The sequence below is a fragment of the Harpia harpyja genome, chromosome Z (genome assembly GCF_026419915.1).
Source record: "Harpia harpyja isolate bHarHar1 chromosome Z, bHarHar1 primary haplotype, whole genome shotgun sequence".
NCBI lineage: Eukaryota > Metazoa > Chordata > Aves > Accipitriformes > Accipitridae > Harpia > Harpia harpyja.
This window is the reverse complement of record NC_068969.1, coordinates 9,837,714-9,861,829: the sequence shown is the minus strand read 5'-3', so window position 1 is coordinate 9,861,829 and position 24,116 is coordinate 9,837,714. Positions and strand designations below refer to the sequence as shown.

At 35.5% G+C, this 24,116-nt stretch overlaps 1 protein-coding gene across 10 annotated transcripts in view; it reads left to right on the top strand.

The window, feature by feature from the left end:
• ERC2 (ELKS/RAB6-interacting/CAST family member 2) overlaps nucleotides 1-24,116 on the top strand; it is a 542,890-nt gene that overhangs the window by 469,654 nt on the left and 49,120 nt on the right. For 9 of the 10 annotated variants that reach the window (XR_008233624.1, XR_008233625.1, XR_008233622.1 and 6 more), the window contains one exon: nucleotides 10,924-11,114. The exons of the other annotated variant lie outside the window; for it this stretch is intronic. The gene's annotated coding sequence lies outside the window, so the exon portion shown is untranslated. The remainder of the gene's footprint in view (nucleotides 1-10,923; nucleotides 11,115-24,116) is intronic. 10 annotated transcript variants of the gene reach the window in all.

Sequence of the window (24,116 nt, the reverse complement as noted above, 5' to 3'; positions counted from 1 at the left end):
TAAGTGACCACTAGTTTCTTCCTTTCAATGATTCTGTGAAATGTCTTTTAATAACCATCTCATTTTGTGGAATCAAGTAGGACAAGAATGGTTATTACTCAGCTGGCAAAGGCAAATACGCCTTTTGTCTATAAATATTGACTTCTATAACTGACATTGTTTGCCTACTTTTAATTACGGATTAATAAGAAATAACACTATGCAAAAAGTGCAGAAAAGCAGAGTTAGGTAGAAAATCTCATTCACAATCAGATGAAAAAACCTGTATTTATAAAACTGGATTTTTAAAGAGGGAATTAGAGAAGGATATAAAATGTGGTTGAAGGAACAGAGAAAAATTGAAAATTGAAATTATATGTTAATCCAGCATTAAAAATTAAATGATGCTATATTTTCCCATATTGCATGTTATTTTGAGATTAAATCCTTGACCTATTAAAGTCAATGGGAATTTCACCACTGACTTGATTGGCTCTATTTCACCCTTCATCTGTGAGAAGCAGTTTCTGCTTTTTATTATTATTTCAAAACGGTATCCTTTCTTTTCTTCTCTCACTCCAGTTTCCTAAGGATTTATAATCTTTTGCATCAAAAGGAAAATTTTTCTTGGTATATACTGTATAGTTGAAATCAAATACCACGCAAAAAGCTAGCTGACCTAATGGGCTGATTCCAGCAGAGCAGACGTTTTGAATCTGGACTTTCTTAGTTATTGAGGGTATAGGATTTTGAATGCTTTTATCCTTTTATTGGTGAATGCACTAAAGTGCATGCAGACAGAGAATGTTATAGTGGCAGTCAGATAAACTTGTTAAAGCAGTGGGAGTTTTTCCTTTCTTTCTACGTGACTTTATCATCACAGTGGAGTTAAAAGGCAATTAGCCCTTCAGCTCTTTTCTGGCCAGTTTATTGGCATTTTACACACAACTGTTGAATAGACAGTGCCATATTAAAAATTCCAGTGAAGCTGGCCTGGGGATAACAGACTCTAAATTTCAGGTTAATGTAGGTTTCCTTGAGAGGAACTATTGCCAAAAAGCTTGAGTAAAATTATCTAAATACTGTACCTATGCTGCATGTACTCATAGTTGATGGAAAATTGTAGTAGTCTTGCTACATGCTGTGTTACATTTCCAGGGAAATATTTTTATAAAGAGTGTTTGATGAAAAAGTTTATTCCTTTAGTAATAACAGGCTACCCACTGTGTTACTTAAGGCAATGAACTTAGTGAGTAGAACTAGACGTTTTCATCATAATAACAATTATACTTGCTTTGCATTTCTGTAATTTTCATCCGAGGTCATTAAAACACTTTACAAACATGGATTACTTACTTCTTTCAGTATATGAGAAGGTGGGGCAGAGATTCTTATGTCAAAGTTTTGACTAAATTTAGTCTAAAATTTGTATTCCTTTTTTTTTAAGAATTGTAAAGCAAATATTGTAGGGGGGTTTTCTCATTTCGGTGTCAATAGAAAATCAAACATGTCTTTTGCAGTTCTTGCACCCCAAAATGTTAAGAACCAAAAATTGATTACAGTAATTTTTCATCACTGAGGAGAATGAAATACAGATACAAAACACATAAGCTCACTACTGGAGAGTAAATTGGAATTTTCATAGTATTTCAGTTTTAGTCTGCTCTTGCCAAAGAAAATGGGAGGGTTTTGATAGACTTGACTGAGACTATTATTGGGTCTTAATGATGCATTCATTGCTTCTACAAAGAAATCTATTTAATTAAATTTTGTAGCTGATTCTAATTTACTGATGTTAGAACAGATAATGAGAAATCCATTGAGGTCTGTGTGATTGAAAACCAGATGGTAAAAACAAAGAGTAGATCTGATATTTTTAACCTGACCATATGCATTGCTCAAACTCCTCTAGGTTGTATGTCACCTAACTGTGAAATCAACAAAAAAGCTTCTTTTAAGTCCAGCTGATTTTGGGATCAGATCCATTTCAAAATAGGAAGAAAAGCTGGTAGGTTTAAAGAATCAAAAGCCCTATTTTCACTATTTTTTAGTTTGCATGGCCACTCCAGAGAGGACCCTCAGATTTTGTTCAGAGAGTAAATGATGGATTTATGCTCCAGTGTGTCTTAACAATAAGCAAAGCAACCCAAAATGCTTTCATTTGCTCAGGTATATAAGCTAGCAGCTTTTTCTTTCCATGCACAACACTATAATTGGAAGTGATCACCAATAACCACAGGTTTATTTTAAATGGTGTGTATCTGTACTTCAACTGTCACTGTTAAGAGCTTAAAACTTTGTTTCTGATACTGATGAGCCATCATTAAAGTTGTCTGTAACTTTTGTCTTTTAACACAGCAAATATATGTTGCAAGTCAACAAAATGGCTTCATTAAATGGACATTACAGTGTAAATCAAAAGTCTGGAGGTTAGGAAGAGCCAGATTTAAAGTAGCTCGTATAATTTTTATTTTGGTGCCCTTTTTGTACATGTTACAGTGCTTTTCAGTTATACAGCCATTTACTACCTTTTCTATAGCACCTCACTGCTGTTCCATGTTTGCTATCTATTACTCTAAATACATTCTTGAGTTGCATATTAAAAGGGACAGTGACTGTGGGAGAGACAAACAATAGCGTTATTGGTCAACTTAGCCCTATCCACTCTCTTGCTACAGATTTTTTATGTGCTAACAAATTGTGTAGACCAAAATATAGGTATTGTGTGAACTTCTACTTATTTCAGTCATGAGTGGTCTCAGATGTATATGTATAGAGCATTCACAGTACCTCAGAGCAATGAAAACACCTCCATTTTGGTAGTAAAAGTATCTGGTCATCAGGATCAAAACCAGTGCTGAAGCACCAGGAGTGTTTCTGAGGTTTAGGCCATTTCTAACAGTTCTCTGGGCTGCCTAGGCAAAAGTCACTTTTTAACATCTGCAAAATGAGGAAAATAAAATGTACAATTTTATTTTATAGAGATGTGTCAAATATTACATGTTAAAGTCCATACAACTGTTTCAAAAATAAAAAGAACTATAAAAACTGAAGAACTTTACACAAGTAAGCCTAATGCATTAGAGCAAATGACTGAGACATCTGCAACAAAGACTTTTGAAACTGTGCCCAGTGTCTGTGCACCATCTTTTCCCACACAGATAATAATGCTCTTTTCATATCACAAAGAAGATGCAGAAAGGAGTTTGTTAGTGTTCTAGAGTTAGCCAGATATGGTGATGAGCAGCACAGAGAAGCCCAAGAAGCAAATAGTAGCATAGTTTCAGGGAGATGCTTAGCAAAGGCAACATTTTAAAAACCTCGGTAGTATTGAAAGGCAACTTCACTCTGTAAGAAACATTTAGCCTGTGAACAGAATGACACTGAGATCCTAGAGTGAAAAATAGTGTGTCATCATTAGTTAGAAAATAACCATAATTTATAGACACCAGGGGGCAGAATTAAGATTGCAAGGACAGCTGTAAACCTGGCATTGCCAACCGTCTAAAAGGCTATTTATGTTCAAACTCAAACACACTTTTCAATTTGAATATTTGAATGGTAGAGAATTTGTTGCAAAAAATGTTCTAAATTCGTGGAAACAAAAGTGTTTAAATACAGTTGGAAAAGAAGTGAGATTGCTTGTATATTAAAAATGTGAATTTAACTAAAAACTAATTTTAATTAATTTCAGCTAATGTCCAACACATTATTGTTTGTGGATAAATTAATCCAGCTTTCTAAAGGAAAAACATCAAACAAATCCTTGTTTGAAACTTAGACCTCTTTTTCTTACTTTCTGAACTGCAGAAAATACTGCAGATAACTGCAGCTTTTTATTTCCAACCTGACCTTCCACGTTCTGAAACTAATTTGCCATACTGCTTCTCAAAGTCTGCTCAAGGACTTCCTTTAGCAGAATAATGTGGTTCTTATTAAGTACATCCTATAAGACCCAGGAGGATTGCATGCAAAGGAAATAAGATGGAGACACAAATGAATTTCCATCCTCCAGTCAGATATATGATATTGATGACCAGGATGTATATGAAGGCTATAGAAAAGAAGACAAAGAAAAAGAATTAAAGCAAATGTCTGACAAATTGGCTGTCTTCATATGCAAAGATGACAAGCGGTCTATACAACTAAGTAGAAGAGATGTAGGCATCAAGCCAAATAGTTATATAGTCAACAAGTCTCTTTGAATCACATGGTTATATGTAACCTCTCTTTTAAATAAGGCCTCACTTTAAATTACATCATCATGAAAGACTTAAAAGCCATGAAGTTTTACATGAAAACTGATAGTTTCTCTTAACTCCAAATGTTGTTTTTCCCTGCTATGAATGTTATATTTTTATCAGAAGACTGAGATTTTCTGTTAAAGTGGAACTTCTTTAGGGGCTTCTTTCCCTAGTTTTTAATGAAATGCACCAAATAGAAATAATTGTGAAAATAGCAGCTTTCATTTCAAAGTCTGTTTCTTCCTTAAGTTAAAGTTTTTCTGTAAGGTGACAAAATATTTTCATGTTAGGATAAGTTGATGGAAAAATGCATTGAAATAGCTTGAGTGTACTATAGTCTCTATAATTCCTGTCGTTCTGGTTCTAGTGTGTCTTCCCTAATGTAGCTAAATATGGATTTCAGAGGTGTCACAAGACTGTTGATGAGGAAGATTTATGCTCTATATGTGACTCAGTGCAAGTGTAAATAAGTGAATGGACTCTGGAACTATCACTATTTTTCATTTCATTCTTCAACAACATGCAGAATTTGGATAATCGGGATTCTAATATGATTTTCCTATTAATCTGTTTTAAACCATGAAATCTGATATTTTCACCATGACTAATCCATGAAATTTGTCAACTTTGTCTGTGATTTTCACAAGCTCTATTTATAAAGAGAACTTGTTTGAGTCCTAAGGCATGGAATATTATTTCCCAGCATGCTTTTAGTGTCTTTTTACTAATAAGTATAAACAAAATGTGCTCATTGATTATATTATTATTATTTCAAGATCAGGAGGTAAAACATGAGGAATGTTCAAGAGTATATTCCCCATAGCAGTGTATATGAGTCTTAAGCCATTAAGAAGAAAATAACCTATCATATCAGAGTTGGTAAGAATGGTTGTGATCATAAAGTTTACCTAAAATAATTGGATAACTTGCTTGTAGATTAAAAACATATGTGATACTCGTATGTCTTTATGCTGTAGGCTTTAGAATTAATTGCTGTCAGCATAAAACAGACCAAACAAAAATAGATTTGCATCAATTCTTTGTAATGGGGAACAAAAAAAGCTTGAATGACAGTGAGGATAATTCTATTTTGTATTTGGGGGGGAAATGGCTATACAACGTTCACATACTGGAGTGCAATTACTATATATGGGAAAGAATAAAGATCCTTTATGTAAATGTAATAACATGTGAGTAATACCTTCAAAAGGAAAGAAAAAAGTCTCTTGTGTACAGAAAGTTAGTCTACTCCAGCTGTCCTCTCTCACTTTGTGGGGGGAAGACATTTGGGGAAAGGCCAAAACACAGATATTCACAAAGCATCCAATTTTTAGTTCAGCATAATGTCTTAATCAGCTTTTACAGAGCTGCTCTGCTCTGTACCAAACATGCTATAAATGTGCAATACATCCGTACATGTAAATAAGTCACACTCCCTGTGGTGATGAGAACAAGATGACTACATATTTCAATAACTGCACAGTGCTGCAGGTAATAGAAAAGCAGCATCGTCTAGTTGTTTTTCAGCTGAGCAGGGGGCTAGAGCTAGAACTGCTGAATACTATGGCTATCTCTACATCATTGGCAATTCCCGATCGTACAGTTTTATGAAAGATCTCCAGAAATCATACACATTAACATCACAGATGGCCAGCTTGTGACAAGATCCATAGACTGGAGCCAGCTAGCAAGAACTTGGTCTGCTCTGTAATCTGGTCTTTCTCCGGAAGAAATGACTGTAGATCTGTTTACATGTCCATCAAATTTTCAAAATACAGACATCATCTGTCATGTTCCCTCAATCATGTGATGTGAAATGCCTGTTTTGTGATCAGATGATAGGTGAACTTCTGGTCATGTGCTGAGAAAGGGCTCAGGGAATACAGTCTTCAGGTGTCTTCTGCAAATGTCATGATGTTCTTACGTGGTTGCCGAAGCCATGGCAGGGGAACTCTGTGCCTTTGTGTTTCTGCTTGGCCTTTTCTCTGTCCTGCTTCCTTGATCACTATAGCTCATGCTCTCAAAGGCACAACTGCCTCTTAAACTGATTTCTGAATGAAAACGGTCAACTGGATAATTGATAACTGGAGAACTAATAAGGTTTAACCAAATGCCTGTGAGTTTCCAGAAAGTATAAAGCCATCCCTGATAAAGAAATTAATTCAAAACAGCTACTTACTATCCCTCGTAGTATGATTAATCTGAGTATCAAATAAAATTAGCAGTGGGGGTGGGGGAAGGATGGGGTATTTCTTCCTATAAACTGCAATTCTTCTGTGGAACTGCTTGCTACATGATGCTGTGAGTACCAAAGTTTTTACTGGTTCCAAAAGAGATTTGATTAATTCATTGGGGCGGGGAGCAGGAAATCCATCAGAGGGTATTAAATGCTGAGATACTCTTTGCAATGCATAAAATCTGTGCTGTGAAGGTTGCTTAAGCTGGGAGACTATACCAGGAGCCACCACAGGAGAGAGGATGCTGTGGTGGATGGACCTGTGGTGTGCTCCAATGTTCTTTAGCTCTCTACCAGGCCTCCTGCAGTTACCCCATCACTCAGAAATTATTGTCTCACAACATTCTAAGAGTCGAGGGGAAGTGTGGCCTTTACTCCAGGCTGGAATCTGTTCTTGACCTAAGAATTATAATTTATTTCAAACTTACTAAAGTAATTAGTCCAAAAGGATATTTTGTGGAGGACAGGGAAGAATTTGGGGAAGACAGATGAAAGTTTTACACATGATGTTTTGCATGTCCCTAGCTAAGAAGCAACTGAATAAATTTTCTTCTGGTTGCTCATAATGTAAGATGGAAAGTAAGTGGAATCTCAGCCTTTTAAAAGATATTTTGAAAATAGTGTGAGTGAAAAACAGATGTTTAGAATGAAAGTGGGATGTTATAAAATCCCATCAAATTTAGAAATCAAAACGATCTATTGATCCTTTTTTTCATTAAGTGCATCTTATTTTGATATCTCAGTATGTCTCTCTACAAATGCAACTGTTCCCTTCAGAATGTTAAAACTTCTCTAATACTACTGCTATAGTATGGAATTTATGAATAATCAATAGGGTTACATAGATTATGTTACTTATTCATTCTAGATATCCTAGATATTTTGAGCTAATATTTTTATGTATATTTAACCTAATATACATAGAATTGCTTAGGACAGAATTGAAGCTGTGTCAAACTACGAAAGCTTTTGACTTTATCCATTTACTGAATCATTAAGCAAATACTCGTGTTTTCTGCATTTAGGCTTTTAAAAAATATTGTCTTTATGTTATAAAGGATTCTGTTTTACATGATTAACGTGACATGTTCATGTAAGACAAAATGCTCTCCTGTGTAAATTAGGTCTACAGAATTTACCTAAACATTTGTTGAGTATGAAAGTTCTACAGCAAGGCCTTTTCCTAATGCATACATTTATCAGCTAAAATCTTGATTGTTTTGCCTGTATTATGTCACTCATGTCTGGAAAGAACAGCATCCTGCTATTTGTGAAGCTGATCTCCTGCTGCTATTTAGCCACTTGTAGGATTCTGTCCCAATTCCTCTAATCCACTCTGTTTCAATAGCACCATATTTGGACTCCTTCACACGTTCTTTTGCTGCTCTGTTTGGGATGCTCTATGAGCTGAATTAGAATTTTAATGCTCTGTTCAAAACAGAAGGAACCTTTTTCTTAAATGAGAATATAAGGAATAATCTCTGCTCCCTTGGATAGAATTTCTACACGTGCACTATATTATTTTCCTTCAAACTATTGTCCAGAAGTTAGGGGCACAATTTCAATATATTGGTTTACTTTATATAAATCAGATCCAATTTGAGGTTTAATGTTGCAATAAGGCCTGCTACCATCTTAAATTGTTTCTTTCCTGTTGTAACTCCTCATTCAGAGTTCAGTGCTCCTTGTTCCCATTACGTCAAAAGTTTACTGATATTTTTTCGAGCTCCTTGTGCAAGTCAGGCCTAATTAAAGCAGAGAACCAAAAGGACTCCAAAAATGGTGTTAGAAATGACACCAAAACACGAAGTGCGCTGTAGATATTTTTGCCGTACTTTCAAGAAGTCAGCAAAGATTTGCATATGTGTTTTGCCATTAGCTATTTTCTGATTGCCACATAAAACAAGGTTTAGAGAAAACAACTTAAGGCTTGATTGGTATACCTATATATACATTGTGTGTCACTTCACAGCTAAGCCTGTTAACTTCGGCAGAACTATTTGTGGCTGAGATAGCAATTGAAAAAAACAGGATCGCAGACATGGTCCTTTTAAATGTAGAGCTCCTAGGCTTATACTTGCTTTAAGATTTGTTCTTTAGTGAATGGGATTTAGTTTACTGAAAAATAAAAACGTGAATTATGATGCTAACTTTACTCTATGAAAAGAAAGAAGTTCCTTGGACGCAATGTAATATTGCATGAGTCTCTGTTGTACAATTTTAAATTTTTTCAGTGCAGTATATATAGCTTACCTAAGTTTATAAAGAGAATAAAGGCATTATCCAGGTGAAACGTATTTCAATAATTCCATGAAGTGTCTGTCACTTGTACCAAACTTCCTGCACGGGAGAATTTAGAATGTTTTTAGAGCGTGTACCATGTTTGTTTTAGCTGTAGCTTTCTGCAGTCCAGAGTTCCCTCAGTGTGCTGGATTATCATTGGCAGGAGCCACTGGTGCCAGGACCTGATGAGAAACACCGTCTTGTGAATGGGGTTAGGGATGCAAGTGGAAACTGGAAAAGACAACGGCTACAGCAGTTTGATAATATATAAATTGCTATCAAGTTTTACGGCTAGGAATGGAACAGAGAAGATAACGAAGAAAAAGGGGAAAGAAAAAGATTTCAGAAAGTGAGGGTGGAACAGGGAGAGAGGTAGAGAGTTATAGGAGGAAGCAAAGGAAACCATACTGAAGAAGTGGGACAAAGAAAAAAGTATTATATGGCCTTTCTTCCTTGCATTTGGCAAGTAATGTGTATATATTATTTGTTCACAAATGTGTTAACATTTCTAATGATAGAAACTTATAAGACAGACAGACATTTAGAAGTTTTTATCAAGGGATTTATTTTATGTAATACAAAATGAAGAGATTTGTAAATGATCCATCTATGCAATATCAGCTTGAAGACTTGTGGTTCTGCTGCTCCTTCTCTGTTTGTACTTTAAAATTAATTGAAAGCCTCATTGTTTTGTTTAAACTGTGAAAGCTTCCAAGGTCAATGAGTGAGGTAATTGACCTGCCTCTTGTAGGACAAAAATATGTATGTTAAATTGCATAATTAGTTTTAATTACATAATTATGGTGTTTAATGTGTGGGGGTCAAAGGTTACTATTACATTTAGAAGTCATGGCAAGAAACACAAAAATAAGCAACGTAGTTTAATTCTGTGTTTCTTTGGGTTTTAAAAAAGGGGTCCACTGTGATCTATCCTTGACCTTGGATATTTGATGATTATAGAAAATAATATATTGCTGTTATACTTTTTGGAATCATAGAGACACCTTTGTAAATGTCTAAGTGACTTTACCAAAGACTTCATTTAGGTTTAGAGTACACAAAAGTTAATCAACAGTGGGAACTCAACTGACAGCAATTTAATCTGATTGGGAAAGGTAATTACATGATTACCAGGAGTGTTTATATATGGACAAGGATATTTTTATTGGAAAAAACCCTAATTGCTTTCTTACTGAGAAGAGAAAAACCAAACAAATTTGTTGTCACAGGTTAAGAGGACATCCTTCGTTCCTTGAGATAGCTTCTTTCCATATTTTAGTGACAAAATGAACTCATAATTCTTTGCAAATTTGCACTGGGATTATGTTATGAGTTCCTCTGTTTCTAAACTAGAAATAATGCCATCATTAACTTTTGTTTAAGAAGCTCATTGCTTACACATTAATTGTGTGATAGCCTAAAGATGTCATGATGCTTGTAATTCATGATCTCTTTTACTGTGTGTAAACACTGTTGCTTAAATAAAGGTTGATTTCACCAAACTTAAACCTAAAGGTCCATTATACTAATGGATATTTCTGGGAAGGAAGGCATTATTTGTTTTTCCATGATGGTAAAAAAAAAAAAAAAAAAAGCACTTTGTACAAGATAGGTAGATAAAAGATGGTGTTCCTAAATGCTAGAAGAAAAAGTCCCACTTTAGGTTCTCTGAATGGTCCTTTAGAAAATGCTCTTTCAGTCTATTGACAATGAAGGGAGTGTTGGGAGATGAATCTTCATTAACAAACATTAACCTCTGTGCATACCTCCCTGAAGTGCACTGCAGAGTAGAATCCCATTTGGCTAATAAATACTGGCTTGCTCCAAAGCCTGTTTAAGTAATGGGCCAGGCCTGGCCTTGGCACTTTGTGTGATGGTGTTAGACACCAAAAAAAGAAATTGAAACTTACAAGAATAACTTCATATCTCCTCAGTAACTATTGAACGCATTCTGCCAATGGAAATGGGATACAATCCTCTGAAGGCTGGCTTCTAATGAAAAAGTTAATGACCTAAACGTTAAATAAGGAATAAATGAATTTTTGAAATGAACTATGTAATTATGGAAAGTTCTGTGATTCATTCCACGTTATAAAAATCATTTGTTCTCCCTTTTGCTAATTTTTCCCTAAATAAGTTCTTTAGAAAATATTACAATTTTGAATTGTTTTTCTAAACCAGATGATCCAGTCACTGTTGGAGGCACATAGCCACGGCAAAATCTCATGCTGTACATTGATCACCTGTCCAACCTTTGCCTAGAGTGTGATCCCCAGTTCCTTCAAGAGATCCATCTTTACCAGTCTATAAAGAAGAAGAGGAGGAGGGAGACATCTGGGATATTCAAGTATCAAAGTTTAACACCAGAGCAGGTTGAATCTCCATTTATATTATTCTCTATATATGTTGCTAGTATTGACTTGGATATTTGGCTGAAGATTTTTTTTCAGTAATTATATAGTATGCTCTGAAGTTTTACCAGTATTAAGGCATTTTTGTTTAGACTCCTCACTTACTGAAACTATGCACGCATTTTTCATAGTTCTGTGGTGTGAAACTGAATCCAAAGTCATTCTGCTATGAAGGAAGTTAGCTAATCCTGAGCATGCCTGGCAGTCTGTACCTGTATCTCGAACCCATGCTGACCACAGAGACCAAAATGGCTTGTTTAAAACTGTCCAGTGTACTGTAGTTATACTAGTCTGTATTTAGCACACGCAACTAAATCCAGGTCCCCAGCAAGTAGGCTCATTTTCATTTGCTTGCTTCAGGCAAGTTAAACTTGCTTCTTACTCTTCCTCTTCCATTTCCATGAGGAGTTTGATATCCACAAAACAGACAAGGTTTCACTTACTGTCCTAAGGACTGCCCCTTTAGGAGTCTAGCACAGCCCACACACAATCCTGGAATATGTCCAACTTGTTCTTTGAGCAGAATGTGAACCTCTGACCTTCTGGGCCTCCGGCAAGAGTGCTGCCTACTGAGCCACCAATACCCAGGCCATCAATAAGTTTTAAATGCCAGTTGCAGACTTCACAGAGATAATGACTTCAGTGTGTAAAGGTTTTGTTGTGGAGGCTGCAGTCTCACATATGGCGTGACAGAGTAAATATGCTAAAACCATAGAGAGCTGTTGCATAACTTGCCTTGATATAACAGTTTTTGTAATATGTTTCAAGGCATGGAATATTATTTAAAGGGACCCTGTTATGTAGGCTTAGGCCCAAAATGAAGCTATTATAAAAAGAATGTTTAGCAAAAACAGAAATATGTCCCTGAAATTGTTGGAGTGGGAATTTCAGGGTAAACTTGCTTGGATTTAAACAGTCGCCTGCATGACATTGCACTGTTGTGCTAGGGAATGAGAACCAGCAAATGAAAATACTATTAAGTGAGAATCAGAAACTGAAGCTGAGCAGAATTAAGATATTAGCAGTCTATTACTATTGTTATAACTTCTTGAAAATCTTACCACATCCTCAGGAGGAAGAGATGAAAAAAAAAATTCCAAATTAGTAATTCAAAGCAGCATTAATGACACAGATAAATAAATGTATTTGGATTTTACTATTATTTTTAACCTGCTCTCAAGTAAGTTCTTGTATTTTATATACTTATAAAGAACAAATTCATATGAAATAAGCTTTAGGGTTTTGGCACATCTCAGTTTTACTGATGTTCTCTATTTAAAATTTAGCATTAAAAGCATACAAAAGACATGTTGATGTTTGTGAAAATCAAACTGATAAATGTGATTACACAAAATGTTATTTATAGTCTTGGATCAAGAAGGAAAATGTAGCCAGATTCAAGCTAAGACTTACATTATGGAAAGGCTGTTAAATAAATTGCATGAACCTTCTATGGAGCAAAGGCCAGGAACCCAGGACTCCTTTTTCCAGCTGAGCGCCCAAATCACTAGGCTACAGACTCTTGCTCCCTCTTGTGTTCTTTCTCTGGCCCAATGAATCTTGAATTATTTTCTGTACAATGATAGAGCTTCAATAGGAGAGCTTTAATATATCCCTATCCTCGTCCCAGCATTTAATGCAGCCAGTAGCCTGTTGGTTATAACATTCTGCTAAAAGACATTGCTTTGACTTCTAGACTGAAAAAGGAATTGGACCTGGGGATTTTGCTTCTGGGATGAGTAGTCCTGCTACTAGGCTAGGGATGACTGCTGTTCATGTACCATTTTAGAAAGAAATAGCACCTGAAGGATTTTGTAGGAAACCCACCTGGTTGGTGTTTATTAGGCTGGCTTTGAGAACACCTGTTGGATGTTGGATGGAGACCATCCACGCAGGGGTGGGCTTCATTTCTAGATCCCAAGCAGGCTAGATGTAAGCTGTGCACGGAGGTGTTCAGTCCTGGCCAGGCAGGTAAACTCTGGCCATGCACAGGGATGCAGCTCCTGTGTCTGGCCTGTCGCACCATCGAAAACTGTATTGTCTTCAGAGAACAGACATCTCCAGGATGAGATAGAGGCCTTGAGGATCACCATTTTGGCTGGAGGTGCCTAAATTCTCCACATGTCCTCTTTTTAATTCCCATATTTTTAGGTGCGTAATTAGTTTATTTTAATTTAACAGCTCCTTTGAATGTAGAACTGAGGGATTTTATGAACCTGTTTTTCAAACATAAGCTAACTGTAAAAGAATGTGTTATAATTCAACAAGATGATAGGGAGAATTTCTGGTTCAAAAGTGCATTGACAGTTACGAACCATAGACACAGTGCATATTGAAGCTCTAAAAAGTGAAATTGCTTTAAATGTGTGAATGCTTTTCAGGCATTAATGTAGAGCAGTGTGCATTAGATCTGAACTCAGGAACAGTCAACTAAATTAACTGCATTGCAGTTATAAAACAAATGTTTGTCAAAATTTCTGACTTAATTCCTAGGCTATCATTTTATTTTTTTCAGTGTGTATGTTTTTAGTAAGTCCTGCAGTGCAGGTCTTTATTCATGCAAATGCATTTATCTGCCTCAATGGAATTATTCTGGTGAGTAAGTCAAATGTCTAAGATCAAATAGGATGAGTTTGGTTTTCTTTTTAATAGAAATTCTAATTTTGAAAATGACATCTGTGAATTATTTTCAGTCTGAAGAGCTACAGACGATATAAAATTAGAACTGTGGATTTCCTTAGCAGTATTTTTATTATTGTTTATACCTGTTTAAAACACTGGAGAAATAATATGATTCATTGCACATTACTTTGCTGGCAGTAGATGTATCACCTAGTTTAGTATCCAAGTGTGAACTATTGCTGCTTTGTAATACGGTAAATTGGGGGTGGAGGTGGGAATAGAAACTTATATTCATGACAGGCTGTTGGTTTTAAAGACAGGTCTTTTTCTGCCTCGCTAGTGTCTATTTTCATTGCAGTGGAGCTTTTTATATAGTAGGATAGCACTCAGCAGAAGTAGGAGGGATGCAATCCGTATCCTGGTTATTGACTGAGTAGATTTATGTGCAGTTCATTTGGCAGCATTTATGTTTCCACACACAGGACTTTCACTGTCTCATAATCTGTCTAAAGAAGGGCTACCATTTGCACAAGTTAACACTATCTCTCCTTTCACAGTGAACAGAAGTTAAATTGATAAAGATTGTAAGTCAACATCATATTAATGATTTTGTGTGCATGGAGACCTACCGGTGTAGGGAACTGCTTAGCACAGTGTTGACTTGATTGCTCTAGAGAAGTGGGTGTGTGTTTGTATGTTAAAGGGGGTGCTTAGATACCAGTGTTATGAATTTGGGATAAATAGCTAAAAAAACACTGTAATAACCCACATAATGAAAGAGAAGGATAGAGAGGACTGAAAGAAAACTGGAATTGGAAAACTGAGTAGGAGAGCGGAGGAAACAGAAACATTTCTGCAGGAGGGAAAATTTTTGAAAGCTGTGAATTGATAGAGTAGTAAACTTTGGAGGTGAGTAGAGGTCTTCAAGAATGAATGAATTTTGTATAACTATGGATAAACTATACTACATGATTCTAGTAGATTTGAATCGGTGTAATTTGGGAAGCCTTGCATAAGGCAGTTATAATAATTGAAAGTCGTGATCAGTAAGTATCTTGAGAGAGTCAGGTAATAGTCAAATGTAAGACAAGCTATAGAAATGAAAAACAGACTTGCAGTTCAAGTCACATGAAAATTAGTATTTAACTTGGGAACAGCATTTTCAAGATTACAGATAGGAAGGGTAAAAAGAAATCACAGTAAAGATGACTTATATGTTAGTTAAAGTTCAGATTACAGGCCTTATCCTCCCAAGTATAAAAATCATCAACTGCATTATCAGTTAGCAAAAAAGAAAAAAAAGTAATATGAATGCTGTTGTGTTTTCCCTTGATCAAGTTTAAATGAAAACGTTTTTCATGTTATTGTGTATTTTGATATTTTTGTTTTATATGAGAGGTTTGTTGGTGGATGATTGGTAGCAATGACTCCCCGCCTTAAGTCACTTGATATCTTGAACAGGAAAAGATTGCATGGCCTGGTCTCACTGTCCCCTCTTTAGTGTTGTTACAAAGAAAAAAGACTGTTTACAAATGTGTGAAACTTATTTGCATTTATTCTTGGAAATACTTAAGCTGCTAGGGAATTTTTCAAGTTAACAGAGTTTTTGATAGAAATTGTTGCTTTATTGAACCTGAAGCCTCTCTCATATCAAGGGTAGTTTAAAGAAACTTCCCTTAGGAAGCTTTACTTTCAAAGAGCAAATAACTAATTTATTGAAAATGGAACTGCTCAACAAGAAACCTTGAGAGAAATCTGCATTACAATACCCAGAGCGTAATAGTTAGGGCATTATCCTTTAAGACATGCGACTTTGGTTCAATTTCCTTTTCTGAATCCAGCTGAATAGAGACTTAAACCCAGTTGAATATCTAATGCATCCAAGGCAACTGTCATTACCACTGGACTATTGTCTGTAATAGGTTGGGTATCTCTGCTTTTGTGGAAATTCTGAAAGGATTTGTCCTAATACTAACAAGACCCTTCTGAAATCTTCAGAATTCTTATAGGCTAGGGAAGAACCTTTGTGCCTAGCTTTATTCATAACCTCCAGGCTCTGAAGAAATGCCTGTAATAACCATTATTTTATATATTCATACCAGGCAACATTTATTAATCTGGACTCCAAACTAAATCTCAATCTCAGACTCCATATAGAGCTGTCTTTCCATGCCTCTGGTTATTCCTGTCAGCTGTCTCAGGTTTTTCTCTGTTTTTACTATATCCATACTTCTAACAGTTCAACCAAATCTGCCTAGAAGTAGTACTTGGGATATAACAGCAATGAATTTAATGGCATTTTTTCAGTATAGTCTTCTATCTCTGTTTTTGCACCTTATGATTTATTATGACAAGGTGAACTCAGGGGTGATCACTGTTGAAGATGCTTCTAGTTGAAATGTGCACCTACTGAAAAAAAAAAATTCCAAAACCTGTGGTAAGTAATTTGATTGTGGTTGGGACATTGTTTTGGAATATGCAGTCAATGATGGATTCCATGAAACTACAGGAATCAGGATTGTTTTGTGCCCTGTCAGTGGGTAGGTATTCTTCTGAGATTACCAAAAGGGATCAGTTACCTTGGTAATGTGTCCACCAATATTTATTGTGTCTATTTCTTTACACAGGCTAACAAACATTCATCATGTGGGAATGTTGGTCGTGATCAACTTGAGCTGAATTTAAATTGATGACCTAAAGGTTAAAGTCTTTGTATCCCATTACCTCTCCCTTGGGCTGTCCAGTCCCACTTCAACTGGGTTTAACACCATTTTTTGTTTATCAGTGTCTTTGGAGGAAGAGCAGTCTTTAGAAGTGTTGATCTGACAAATACCATCGATATCCTGTTAAAAAAAAAAATTTAAAAAATTCAGTATGACTTTTGCAGCTTGCCAATACTTGAAGAAGGTTCTGAACAAGTATTCAGATGCTGGACTAATAACTTAACCAGCCTGTTAGGTAGCTTTAATCCAGTCATATGGAAACATAATGCAGTGTAGCAGCCCAGTGAAACATGAAACTATGAGAACAGCTGAATAAATTTAAACACATTTTTGAACATTCTAACCTTTGTCATAAAAATCTGATAATATGGAAGAAAAGCTAATAACACTTTCTTTTGGTTTTGTTATTCTGTACAGTAGTTGAGAAGACTTAATATTTCTTGTGGTTGCTGACTTTAAAGAAGTAGTGACAATTTCTGCTTTTTGCCCCATATGAAGTCTATTCTTTCTCACTCATTAAGGAATGAATCTGGTTTCTGTTTTATTCAATATTGTATATACATCTCACTCACAAATATTTAAACTAAGTAAATATAGAATCTTAAACATGGAATATGCTTTCATTCTAAACTGGTGGCTGTGGGAAAAGGTAACAATATTTTATTCAAATAGCAGTTGTCCCTTTGGAAGAGAAAAGTAAGTGTTTTGCCTAAAATTGGATAGGCTTGTGCTTTCTGTAGGGCAGCAAACTTTTTACCAGATTATACCTATATTGTTATATTTATATGCATAAAATTCAGACTATAAAGGATCTATAGGAAAGGGTTTGCAGATACTCACTTCAAAAACACATGGCTAGTATTCAACCCCTATATCTGGGGCTAATTTAATTCTTCTTCTCCATTCAAAGTGCCTCACTCCTGCCTACAAATGCAGAACAGATTCCCTGTATTTTCTTTCTTGAAAGTACCGTCATTTTATTCCTAACTGGGAATAGCATGAAATGGAAATACATTTATGACTCTACTTAAACAAACACCAAACAAAATAAAAGCAGGGATAATCTGAAAGATAGTTCCATAACAAATTGATGCAGAAAAATGCAGAAATATGAAGCATATTGAAAAGTACACAACTGACATTTTCTCCAGGAAGATTTCCTTTAGCAAACTGATTTTTGGAAGCAGCACAATGTAGCATACCTAGAGTACTTAATTAATTTTGGCTTTATGGCCAGTCCAAACTGGTAATGCAAATTCATGGTTTTAATTTGATCCATGCAAGTAAAGTTCAATACAGGTCTAGGTATGCAGCAGGTCTAGATCCTGTTCTTAAGATACAGTTAAGAGAGTTGTAAAAATAAAGTTTTATTGAACTTAATACAATGACTAGTGGGCATTTGTGCTTTCCAATGTTATGTCTGTGTGACTCTCCTATGTATATTCCTCACTCTTCTTCCATATATATTGTACAGTCTGAAATGCTGAGGGATACTGAATTTTACATCCTGAGGCACAGTCATGCTGAGGCTTTCTTGAAAAAAGACAAGCTCTTTGTTATGTTTTGGAGTCTGTGGTTCAAACTGTAGCTTGTGTAGGTAGGTAATGGGTTCGACCAGCCCCTTCAGTAAAGCCTGGATCCTTTTGTGGGTAATATATCATTGAAACATAAAATAAGCTTTGATTATAAAAGGTGTCTTCTATAAACAAAGACAGTTACAAATATAGCACTTCGGGTTTACAAGGCAAAATCAGACCAAACCTCAAAACAGAAATGGAAACTAGATAATATTTTATTATGCGTTACAGAGATGTAAATAACTGATCAATATGAATCTCCTTTGTTGAATTTGATGAGGTCGCAGAATTAATTTTAAAGGGGAGACAAATCCACCCTTTATTTTAATTGATTTTTATGTGTAGACCAAGTACTTGAACTGGACCGGTGGTAAAGACTGCTTTAGCTAAGTTTAGTATTGCTTCTCATTTTTCTTTTGTTTTTCTATCAAATAGAAAAAGAAGATGCGAGAGAACATAAAATGGTTTAATCTCCATTTTGTCAGTACAGGAGGGTAGAACAGTGTTTTCCACAAGATTCAGTGGCTATTGTTGACTTTTTTATGTTAAACCTATGTTCATGGAAATCAATGGCAAAAACTTTAGGGATTTAGAAAAGGAAGTTTGGGATATGTTAGTTTTGCCCTCTGTAATTAGGCAAAATAAAGAGCTTTTTGGTGTAGAGTTTTTTAAACAGCTTTGTCTGGAGCTACTCTTCCAAGCTCTGCTGGTTGAAATGTTACAGTAATGAATCCTAAATTCAAAGATCATTTCTTAAGAGTGTGGCTTTGTTCTCCTGTGCACACTGACAGATACAGGGAGAGCAAACCCTTTCTTTGGTCTGAGATCAATACTGTAATGAAAATGCAAATACTTGTGTATGTTACCACAGCTCCCATAGAAGCACCATTCACACATTGGGTTTTTTTCCTTACTTTGGTTGTCTGTACCAGCCCACAAATTCAGTCTGTGTTGGCACAGAGCCCCCAACATGGAAAATCAAGACAGAAGTGTCCTGTCATGTCTCCCCATGCTTTTATTTCCCATCTCTTCGAACTGTCCTTCTTCTGAAATTTTCCACTTCAGCTATGTGGTTACTCTAAGTACTCCCTTTTACTAAATTTGTTAAGTGAATCTAGACCTCTGAGCTCCAAGTACCGTTTTCATATGAACATAAGCTCTTTTTCTCTTTGTGGACATCTTAACTCTGCTCTGCAGAATGAAGTACAGTCCCTTTGTCTGTAGTTGTAATATGCTTCATTAGTTTCCAGAAGACAATAACTTGCTTTATTCCCATTTTATAAGGATTAATTATACTAGAAAAAGCGCTCAAATAGCAAACAGAAAAGGAAACCAGATGTTGCAGAGTTATTTAACCAGTGTTATTTGCAGACAAATATTTAAGCTATGTGATTTCATTTTTTGGTGGAACCTTTGGAAGCTGGCTACTGAGTGAATAAAACATCCAAAGTATATATGAAAATATATTTTGCCTGATAGTACCATTCTTTTACTTAACTATTGCAGGTAAATACTTTATCAGCTCCTGGCCAACAAATTTGCAAAAGTATTTGATTAGTACAGGAACAATCCCCAAGGCATAGTGTGTATAGAGTCATAATTCATAAATAGGCTTTTGTTGCATAAGGCACAATTGCACATTTCCAACAGTTTCAGTTTTCTGTGTGCTAATGAAATGGTATAGTGATAAAACTCTGTACAAATTTGTTTTTCTTATAGATGCAGAATCTAAAATAATGAATGTTTAGAACAAGCAAATGAATTCATCATCTGAACACAAATATTTAAATGTGTTTCAATAAGAGCAAGCTTCGCTTCTGGAAATAGTGTTTTGCAAAACAGACATGTGCAATTTCTCTTATAGCAATGGTTTGTATAGGCAGTTGAAGGCATATTTAAAAGTTAGCATGTGTTCCTAAAACTGTTTCTATCTGTTTTAACTAATTTTGATGTCATTTAGTACCTGTAAGATTTGCAAGATATAGTTCTAAAGTATAGAAGCTTCCTGTTCTAGGCATTATAGGACAAACAAGAATATCAGTTTATATTGTCCCTTTCATCGTTTCTACATTCTTGACATCTCAGAAATCCCAAACTGTGGTATCTCCCCAAATTTGTCTTCCTCCTGTCTTCTTGAGCACCTAAAGCTTGTCTTCTGCCAACCAATCCTGTCAAAGACTATGTGCCTCATGTCATTACTAGAAATTATCTAAATGATAAATGTTACAATATTCCAGTTATTAATATCTCAGCACTTACATGGATATGCCTCATATTCAGCTTTGGCTACCCATTTCAAGGAAGCACCTTATCCGTATTTTGCCAGATTTGCTCTTTTAACGTTTTTCACCCAGCATTTCAATGTCTCTTTTCTTATAGCCTCTAGTGGCCCTTTCTTTCTCTTGTGTAGTCCTTCTGCTGTGCTCTCCTTTCCCTCTACAACCTTTTCCAGCTGCAATATTCCTTCCAGGCTTTCAGCTTCATTTGACTTATTTTCAAGCCTATCTCCAGCCTCTTTTCCCTTCTTTCCTCTTTCCTCAGTAGTAACCTGCAGGTTCTTCAAACTCTCTTTTCCCAAACTTAAAACCCCATTTTCCCAGGTTATGTCATCTATCTCCTGCTTCTTCAGCTTTTTCCTACTGTTCTCCAGTGGCACCAAAGTTTTGTAACAGTTGTGTTACAGTAATTTTCACTGTTCCATTCTGACCTTACAATATCCTGTTATTGGGTCCATGCAAGTGCTCAACCTGATGGACTTTGCACGGAGCATAGTCAGAGAAAAAGAAAGCATGTAGCTTCTGTCGTCAGAGATGATAATAATCTGTTCCTCTTTTTATAATACCATTTCCTGTTTATGGGAACCCATTATTCCTGACAGTTTATTGTAAAGAGGCATCATTCTTAAATGTACATTCATCTTAAGAAGTTTGTGCATTTTTTTACCATATGCAAGAATTGTTTGCTTTATGTAACTATTTCCCTTGTCTAAATGTAACTCGCAGAAAGTGATGATAAATGTTAAATGGTTCTTGTAAAACTGTTAAATTGTCAGTTTCAAAACTTAGTAAAACACTGATGTTTTCATTAGATCCCAGCACTGAGGAATGTCCGGCTTTCATCATAACAGTGTTGTTTAGTTCCATGTAAGTCTAAATACTCTGCCCTTGGGAGATATCTTACTGTCACCTGCTCCTAAATTGAAAATTATTTGTTCAGCCAAAGGGTTGGGGTTTTTTCGGAAAGGAATCTTTTTCTTTAACAGACATCTTTGATGTGGGACAGAATCCCTTCAATGTAAAATAAATCAAAGCCTCAGATGCTATTAAACAACCCTTTAGTTTAAATATATCCAGTTCTAGATAACCAAAACCTGTTCTTTCCTGCCCTTGTTCTCTCTTTCTCTATTGAACAGATCTGTAGATTTTTAGACAAACAGTTCTATCAGCTACATCATGAGCTTCTAGCACTTTGCTGATGAATAAAAATGTGGTGTTAAGTAAACTTATTTAGAACACATTCTCAGGATAAATATCTAAAAGTGTTTATCTTGAATAACAAAGGTACAGCAGTCAAAGACAGTAAGTTAATGTCATTCAGCATAAAATAGAATAAAAAAGCTGAATGTTTCTCATCTCACCTAAACAATTAACAGAATCAATTTAACTTACAATGTCAGAAAACTCCTAAAACTGTATAGTGCAAATACAACCTTGATTTAGTTGTGTGTAAATAAGAACTGTTGTCACATTCACCAAGCTGCATCTGGCTTACACCTAAACAACTACTTTTTTTTTTTTTTTTTTTAATAATGCACTGTTTATCTTTAAGAGGCATAGAGATGTAGGGCCAAATCAGATTTTGCTTGAAAGGAATGAAGGAATGCATAAATAAATATATTAGTACCTAGTTGAAGCATATTGTTTTGAATTCTGTAGGGCTTTTTTAAAATAATGATTGAGAATATTAGCAAGTAAGTTCTTCCAGTAGATATGGTTCTTCAGGATGGAAAAGGAGCATGAGGCAAATATTACGAGACTAGGAAAAAACTTTGAAAAGAACCAGATACAGAAAGGAGGAAACAGATCTTAAATTGTTTTACATTTATTTTCCTAGCCCTTGTACAACCAAGAAACCCCCAAACAAAAACCCTACAGAAAGCTCATGGAAGCCTGAGGTGTATTGCATCTCTGAAAACCTTAGAGTATACATCTCAAAACAGAAAAAGAATGTCTGCAGGTATTTTTTTTTATCTGGGAATATTCTGTCCAGGAACCTATGGAAGAACAAGAGTTGGCGTCTTACCCAAATCATTCTCGTCAGCTGACAGCAAGGTACTACACAGCGCTATACATTCATACCCTCCTCGACTCCACTGAAATAAAAACCTTCCAGGCCCTGTCTACTGAATCTGACCTCTTGAATACATTTCTGGTATGTCATACGAGACATTACATCTAGCTTTGAATCTCCTTGGTATCTCCTGTATTTATGCATTCTGTCTCCAGATCTGCTCCTTTGTGGCAGTCTCGTTCAGAATGCCACATGTACGATATGACTATTATAATCCTAGCCTCATAGTCTGCACAGAGGAATTTCTTAAATATGTGCCCTTTACTTATAAAACACATGTGAAAATTACAGATGGATGGAGAAAAATGCTTCTGTGCTGTTCCTTTCTTTGCTTTCATCGGCAAGATTCAGAGTAATTTGGTCTCTGAGGGTTTTTTTAATCTTCTGTCTTCCTATTCTGATGGTGGTATGTCCACTTAGCTAGGGAACATTTATCTTTCTACAAACAGCCTGTAACACTTTTTCTGCTTCTTTTCCTCCCCCCGAAGTTTTTTTCACTTCTGACACTGTAACTTCTTTGTTGCTTAGTCTTTGTTTTTAAAACGAGAAATTATTCTATTGACAACACACGCTGTCCTACTGGAACAGGGCTGTGCCATTATTGGTGGCCTTTTGATGCAGCACCAGACACCTAAACATTAGGTGTCTCTTCCTGATATTAGAAAAATGCCAATTAAAGAGGTGGTGATTGAGGAAGACCTAATCAACAGAGGTCTCAACATGTCTTTTAACATGAAGTATAAAGAAAAATCCTACTTAAAGGATTTTTACCATAGTCTTGATCAATTGTTTGCTACAGGGCCACAGAGATGAGAAAGTAGCAAAAAAAAGATGTCTACTTTATTCCAGGTTCAAAATACTGATCAGGTAATTAACAAATAAGTATAACTTGGGTTTTTTTTCTTTGTATATAATGAATTTATAAAATGAAGGCAAAGCCCAGGAAAATAATAAACAATACTAAAATGTGTATGACATCTATTTCTGTTAGTACTATGGACTTCGCTTACAAAAATAGCAGATCTCAAATGATTATGTGCTAGATTGGGTTTTATACAAAGGGTCTACGCAGCCCACTTATGGACCAGGAGGTCATTGCATTATATACTGTATGAATATATATATGTATTTATGATCCTGATAATGTAAAAGAATGCTTTTGAGTATGTAAATAAGGTCGGTATGTTTGTATGTGTACTAAGCAAGGATGATTTGTATTTCTGTGTGCGTATGTGTGTGTATATACACAGATGTTCATTTTATGCATACACACCTATTAAGCAAGCTTAAACAACACTATGCAAGGAGCTGTCTAAACTTGTTTCTAGGTTCCAATCCTGTTTACAGCCTCTGGGCATTATTTTAATGTAAATAATAAATAGGAGTAAGAAAGGTCTCCGCTAGAATTACTTATTTAACAGCATTTTTCACACCAATTTAGTAATCTAGTAATTTTATTTCCATAATGGATAGCAATGGACAGGAAATAGATGTCATGGCTGCTACCAGTTTGACAACTGTTGGCTTGTTGAATCGTGGTTTCTAGAAGCCTAATCTGAAGCTTTCCCTGTAGTGATATTCAGATTTCCTAGTATTTAATTTCTTTTTTTCCTAACGGGTGTTGATTGTATTTATATACTTTTTTATTTACCTCTCTCTCTTTTTCTATTTTTGCTTTCTCTTATTTATGC